This window comes from Globicephala melas, chromosome 1 (assembly GCF_963455315.2).
Source record: "Globicephala melas chromosome 1, mGloMel1.2, whole genome shotgun sequence".
Classification (NCBI taxonomy): domain Eukaryota; kingdom Metazoa; phylum Chordata; class Mammalia; order Artiodactyla; family Delphinidae; genus Globicephala; species Globicephala melas.
The window spans coordinates 146,702,649-146,710,404 of record NC_083314.1 but is presented as its reverse complement, the minus strand read 5'-3'; positions in this window follow the sequence as shown (position 1 = coordinate 146,710,404).

Here is a 7,756-nt window from a genome sequence, read left to right as displayed (position 1 = left end):
GGAAGAAACTTCTTTAAAATCCTCTGTGTGTGACCTGTTCATCTCCCACCTACACCCACTCCCCAACTAAGATCTGGCAGACACCCAGGTCAGCTACCCTTCTGGATATCCGACAAGACCCATAATTATAAGCCAGCTTATAATGGACTTAAAGACAGTTTCTATACAGTGAGTTCATCTCACATAGATGTATTTACTAATATCCAATCATTGCTGTTGTTGCTATATGTGTCTTGGCAGATGTCCCACAATAAACCGATTGCAAAAGATGTCGTTTCACGTATGTATATTTCCTTGCTCCTACAATGGCCAATTTAAGATCCACGTGTCCTGTGTGTTTGGAGGCAGAAAGGGTACGTGTTGCTTTGTAGCAGGTAAAATGGTCCATATAAAAAACATATGCATACCCCAAGGAGTCTGTAATCCAAAAGCAAGAGTGGGCATGATGTGGAACACTGCAGAACAATACCCACATAATACATGTAGATGGAGTGGCATATGGCTACCGCAGCTGGAATGCTTTGTAAAGGATCCCCAGACCATCGCTGGTCTTTGAACACTTCCCCAGTTCAAAGTAGAGCACACCATCTATCATCAGCAAACTCTGAAAAGCCAAGTGAGATGTTTAAAGTAGCCTTGAGCAGAGGTCAGATTCCTAAACTGTGCAAAACTAAAAGGTAAAACTCTCTGACAAGAAGTAAACTACTGCCCATGCACATTACCATCCACCCTCAGTGGTAACACACTCTGTATCCTTGTGAAAGACAAACACAACTCATTGACTTTCCTGATAAGATGCCACTAACCAATGATTAAGTGAAGATCTTAGATAAATATCTTTTGAGGTCAAATAGGAAAAAGTTTAAGAATTAATCATTTGGCTTAAGTTAATTAACCATTAAAACACTAGAGCTGTTATTGCTTTTGTTATCCTTTGTTGCTAACATTCAGGGACAGTAAATAGAAATGTACCTGGGATGTGATGAAAACATCATTGAAACTAGAGTCCAATCAGCTTTTGATTCTCAGCAAGTCACCTCATCTTTCTAAGCTCCATTTTTCCTAACCATAAAATAGGAGTAATTAATTGTATCTACTTCACTAGATTATTTAGGAATTAAATGAGTTTGTATATATTAACACATTTCCTAAACCAGAAAGCACTGCAAATGTTAGAGATTATTATGTAACTTCCATTGTTTCTGTGTTCTACTAAATTCCCATGGAAGCCCTTCAAATGACCCTCTAAGCATTTTTATTGGTTACTTTTTAAAAAATAGATTTTAATTTTTAGGATAGTTTTAGATTTACAGAAAAACTGAGAAAATAGAATAGTTTCCATATACCCTACACCCTGTCTCCCCTATTATTAAGTTCTTGTATTAGTATGGTACATTTGTTACAATTAATGAACCAATATTGATACACTATTATCTTTTTATGAAGATGTATGAAGTTGTTTATTTATTTATTTATTTTGGCCAAACAGCACGCCTTGCAGAATCTTAATTCCCTGACCAGGGATTGAACCCGCACCCTTGGCAATGAGAGCACAGAGTCCCTAACCACTAAACCAGAGGGAACTCCCCTGACACACTATTATTAACTGAAGTCCAGAGTTTATTGAGATTTCCTTTGTTTTACCTAATGTCCATTTTATTTTCTAAGATCCCATGCAGGATACCACTTTACATTTAGTTATGTCTCCTTAAGCTACTCTTAGCTATAACATTTTCTCAGATTTTCCCTGTTTTTGATGACCCTGAGAGTTTTGGAGAACATTACTCAAAATGATGCCCCTCTATTGCAATTTGTCTGATGTTTTTCTCATGATTAGACAGTGGTTATGTGTTTTGGGGAAGATGATAACAGAGGTAAATTGCCATTTTCATCACATAATATCAAAGGTATATACTATCAGTATGATTTATGACATTGATGTTGATCTTGAGCACCTGGCTGAGGTAGTATCTGTCAGTTTTCTCCATTGTAAACTTACTCTTTTTCTCCCTTTCTGTACTGTACTCTTTGGAAGAAGTCACCATGTGCAGTCCACACTTAAGGAGTGGGGAGTTATGCTTCCCCTCTCTGGTTTTGCTTTTACCAAATAAAAGCAGTATTTCCATGGGACAGAGGGAATGTTATCTTTTAAGATATTTTCAAAGAGCTGGTACGAGCTCACTCTTTTTAGAAGAAAAACTATAGGAAGAATAGTTTTCTATTCCTTGCCTTGAAAATCATAGTCAGTTCCCATTTTTACTTCAAAATAACTTTTATCTTAAAGAAAAAAAAAGTTTGTTAGATTTGCCACTGAATGCTTGAGGGGGCCTGTCCCCTACAAATACTCCTGTTTTTTCCTTCCTTCTTCTACTTTCTTATCTGTACCTTCTTTAAAAGGAAAACTCATGCATTCATTTCTTCTTTTATATTTTTCCACCATGCTACTTCAAATATGTTGCTTGTATAATTTTTCTTGAGATGAAAAATTAGAATCTAAGCTTCTCTCTGAGGGAATATTAACTTTGAAGTTCAGGGAGGCAAAATCAAAGTGAAATCTGCAATTTACTTCCTTACAACAAGTTCTGGGAAGATAAAACTAACAAGACACAAAAGGAAAAATCTGTTTCAAACTGCTAATAAAGATGCAGTAATGAGTAGAAATAAAGAAAACATGAGGAAGTTGTGAATAAAAGCAACTTGGTTTACAACAATTGAATTTCCCTAAACCTCAGCAATGTGGGCAAGCCAAGGTATCTAAATCTCAAACTTCTGATTCAGCCATTCTTGGGCAAACTTTATTTCTCAAATACTAGTTTCTGTGGCACAATAAAAACAGTAAACATACAAATACACACAGAGAAATCTGACACAAGGAATTTAGATGGTTTAAACCAGGTGATTAACATCTGTTTTGAAAAAAAGCCATATGGAGGTAGGTAATCTTTTTTTTTTTAACATATGTATTGGAGTATAATTGCTTTACAATGGTGTGTTAGCTTCTGCTTTATAACAAAGTGAATCAGTTACACGTATACATATATCCCCATATCCCCTCCCTCTTGCATCTCCCTCCCACGTTCCCTATCCCACCCATCTAGGTGGTCACAAAGAACCAAGCTGATCTCCCTGTGCTCTGCAGCTGCTTCCCACTAGCTATCTATTTTACATTTGGTAGTGTATATATGTCCATGCCACTCTCTCACTTCGTCCCAGCTTACCCTCCGCCCTCTCACTGTCTTCAAGTCCATTCTCTACATCTGCGTCTTTATTCCTGTCGTGTTCCTGGGTTCTTCAGAACCTTATTTTTCTTTAGATTCCATATATATGTGTTAGCATACAGTATTTGTTTTTCTCTTTCTGACTCACTTCACTCTGTATGACAGACTCTAGGTCCATCCACCACACTACAAATAACTCAATTGCGTTTCTTTTTATGGCTGAAAAATATTCCATTGTATATATGTGCCACATCTTCTTTATCCATTCATATGTCAATGGACACATAGGTTGCTTCCACGTCCTGGTTATTGTAAATAGAGCTGCAATGGACATTGTGGTACATGACTCTTTTTGAATTATGGTTTTCTCAGGGTATATGCCCAGTAGTGGGATTGCTGGATCGTATGGTAGTTCTATTTTAAGTTTTTTAAGGAACCTCCATACTGTTCTCCCTAGTGGCTGTATCAATTTACATTCCCATCAGCAGTGTATGAGGGTTCCCTTTTCTTCACACCCTCTCCAGCATTTATTGTTTCTAGATTTTTTGATGATGGCCATTCTGACCGGTGTGAGATTATATCCCATTGTAGTTTTCATTTGCATTTCTCTAATGATTAATGATGTTGAGCATTCTTTCATGTATTTGTTGGCAATTTGTATATCTTCTTTGGAGAAATGTCTCTTTAGGCCTTCTGCCCACTTTTGGATTGGATTGTTTGTTTTTTCGATATTGAGCTGCATGAGCTGCCTGTAAATTTCGGAGATTAATCCTTTGTCATTGCTTCATTTGCAAATATTTTCTCCCATTCTCAGGGTTGTCTTTTGGTCTTGTTTATGGTTTCCTTTGCTGTGCAAAAGCTTTGAAGTGTCATTAGGTCCCATTTGTTTATTTTTGTTTTTATTTCCATTTCTCTAGGAGGTGGGTCAGAAAGGATCTTGCTGTGATTTTGTCGTAGAGTGTTCTGCCTATGTTTTCCTCTAAGAGTTTGATGGTGTCTGGCCTTACATTTAGGTCTTTAATCCATTCTGAGGTTTTTTGTGTGTATGGTGTTAGAGAGTGTTCTAATTTCATTCTTTTACATGTAGCTGTCCAGTTTTCCCAGCACCACTTATTGAAGAGGCTGTCTTTTCTCCATTGTATATTCTTGCCTCCTTTATCAAAGATAAGGTGACCATATGTGCGTGGGTTTCTCTCTGGGCTTTCTATCCTGTTTCACTGTTCTATATTTCTGTTTTGGTGTCAGTACCATACTGTCTTTATTACTGTAGCTTTGTAATATAGTCTGAAGTTCAGGAGCCTGATTCCTCCAGTTACATTTTTCTTTCTCAAGATTGCTTTGGCTCCTCAGGGAATTTTGTGTTTCCATACAAATTGTGAAATTTTTTGTTCTAGTTCTGTGAAAAATGCCAGTGGTAGTTTGATAAGGCTTGCACTGAATATGTAGATTGCCTTGGGTAGTATAGTCACTTTCACAATGTTGATTCTTCCAATCCAAGAACATGGTATATCTCTCCATCTATTTCTATCATCTTTAATTTCTTTCATCAGTGTCTTACAGTTTTCTGCATACAGGTTTTCTGTCTCCTTAGGTAGGTTTATTCCTAGGTATTTTATTCTTTTTGTTGCAGTGGTAAATGGGAGTGTTTCCTTAATTTCTCTTTCAGATTTTTCATCATTAGTGTATAGGAATGAAAGATATTTCTTGCATTAATTTTGTATCCTGCAACTTTACCAAATTCATTGATTAGCTCTAGTAGTTTTCTGGTGGCATCTTTAGGATTCTCTATGTATAGTATCATGTCATCTGCAAACAGTGACAATTTTACTACTTCTTTTCCGATTTGGATTCCTTTTATTTCTTTTTATTCTCTGATTGCTGTGACTAAAACTTCCAAAACTATGTTGAATAATAGTGGTGAGAGTGGACAACCTTGTCTTGTTCCTGTCCTTAGTGGAAATGGTTTCAGTTTTTCACCACTGAGAACGATGTTGGCTGTGGGTTTGTTATATATGGCCTTTATGATGTTGAGGTAAGTTCCCTCTATGCCTATTTTCTGGAGTGTTTTTATCATAAATGGGTGTTGAACTCTGTCCAAAGATTTTTCTGCATCTATTGAGATGATCATATGGTTTTTCTCCTTCAATTTGTTAGTATGGTATATCACATTGATTGATTTGCATATATTGAGGAATCCTTGCATTCCTGAGATAAACCCCACTTTATCATGTTATGTGATCCTTTTAATGTGCTGTTGGATTCTGTTTGCTAGTATTTTGCTGAGGATTTTTGCATCTATGTTCAACAGAGATATTGGCTTGTAATTTCCTTTCTTTGTGACATCTTTGTCTGGTTTTGGTATCAGGCTGATGATGACCTCATAGAATCAGTATTCGAGTGTTCCTCCCTCTGCTATATTTTGGAAGAGTTTGAGAAGAATAGGTGTTAGCTCTTCTCTAAATATTTGGTAGAATTCGCCTGTGAAGCTATCTGGTCCTGGGCTTTTGTTTGTTGGAAGATTTTTAATCACATTCTCAATTTCAGTGCTTGTGATTGGTCAGTTTATATTTTCTATATCCTCCTGGTTCAGGCTCGAGAGGTTGTGTTTTTCTAAGAATTTGTCCATTTCTTCCAGGTTGTCCATTTTATTGGCATAGAGTTTCTTGTAGTAATCTCTCATGATCCTTTGTATTTCTGCAGTGTCAGTTGTTACTTCTCCTTTTTCATTTCTAATTCTATTGATTTGAGTCCTCTCCCTTTTTTTCTTGATGAGCCTGGCTAATTGTTTATCAATTCTGTTTATCTTCTCAAAAACCAGCTTTTAGTTTTATTGATCTTTGCTATTGTTTCCTTCATATCTTTTTCATTTATTTCTGATATTTATGATTTTTTCCTTCCGCTAACTTCAGGTTTTTTTTTGTTCTTCTTCCTCTAATTGCTTTAGGTGTAAGGTTAGGTTGTTTATTTGAGATGTTTCTTGTTTCTTGAGGTAGGATTGTATTGCTATAAACTTTCCTCTTAGAACTGCTTTTGTTGCATCCCATAGGTTTCGGGTCATCGTGTTTTCATTGTCATTTGTTTCTAGGTATTTTTTGCTTTCTTCAGTGATCTCTTGGTTATTAAATAGTGTATTGTTTAGCCTCCATGTGCTTGTAGGTTTTACAGATTTTTTCCTGTAATTGATATCTAGTCTCATAGCTTTGTGGTTGGAAAAGATACTTGATACTATATCAATTTTCTTATATTTACCAAGGCTTGATTTGTGACCCAAGATATGATCTATCCTGGAGGATGTTCCATGAGCACTTTAGAAGAAAGTGTATTCTGTTGTTTTTGGATGGAATGTCCTATAAATATCAATTAAGTCCATCTTGTTTAAAGTATCATTTAAAGCTTGTATTTTCTTATTTATTTTTATTTTGTATGATCTGTCCATTAGTGAAAGTGGGGTGTTGAAGTCCCCTACTATGATTGTGTTGCTTTTGATTTCCCCTTTTATGGTTGTCAGCGTTTGCCTTATGTATTAAGGTGCTCCTATGTTGGGTGCATAAATATTTACAATTGTTATATCTTCTTCTTGGATTGATCCCTTGATCATTATGTAGTGTCCTTCTTTCTCTCTTTTAATAGTCTTTATTTTAAAGTCTATTTTGTCTGATATGAGGATTGCTACTCCAGCTTTCTTTTGATTTCTATTTGCATGGAATATTTTTTTACCATCTCCTCACCTTCAGTCTATATGTGTCTCTATGTCTGAAGTGGGTCTCTTGTAGATAGCATATATATGGGTCTTGTTTTTGTTTCCATTTAGCCAGTCTATATCTTTTGGTTGGAGCATTTAATCCATTTACATTTAAGGTAATTATCCATATGTATGTTCCTATTATGATTTTCTTAATTTTGGGGGGTTGTTTTTGTAGGTCTTTTCCTTCTCTTGTGTTTCCTGCCTAGACAACTTCCTTTATCATTTGTTGTAAAGCTGGTTTAGTGGTGCTGAATTCTCTTAGCTTTTGCTTTTCTGTAAAGTTTTTAATTTCTCCCTCAAATCTGAATGAGATCCTTGCTGGGTAGAGTAATCTTGGTTGTAGGTTTTCCCTTTCACACTTTAAATACGTCCTGCCAATCCCTTCTGGCTTGCAGAGTTTCTGCTGAAAGGTCAGCTGTTAACCTTATGGGGATTCCTTTGTATTTTATTTGTTGTCTTTCCCTTGCTGCTTTTAATAGTTTTTCTTTGTATTTAATTTTTGATAGTTTGATTGATATGTGTCTTGGTGTGATTTTCCTTGGATTTATCCTGTATAGGACTCTCTGCCCTTCCTGGACTTGATTAACTATTTCCTTTCCCACGTTAAGGAAGTTTTCAACTATAATTTCTTCAAATATTTTCTCAGTCCCTTTCTTTTTCTCTTCTTCTTCTGGGATTACTATAATTTGCATGTTGATGTGTTTAATGTTGTCCGAGAGGTCTCTAAGACTGTTCTCAATTCTTTTCATTCTTTTTTCTTTATACTGCTCTGCAGTAGTTATTTCCACTGTTT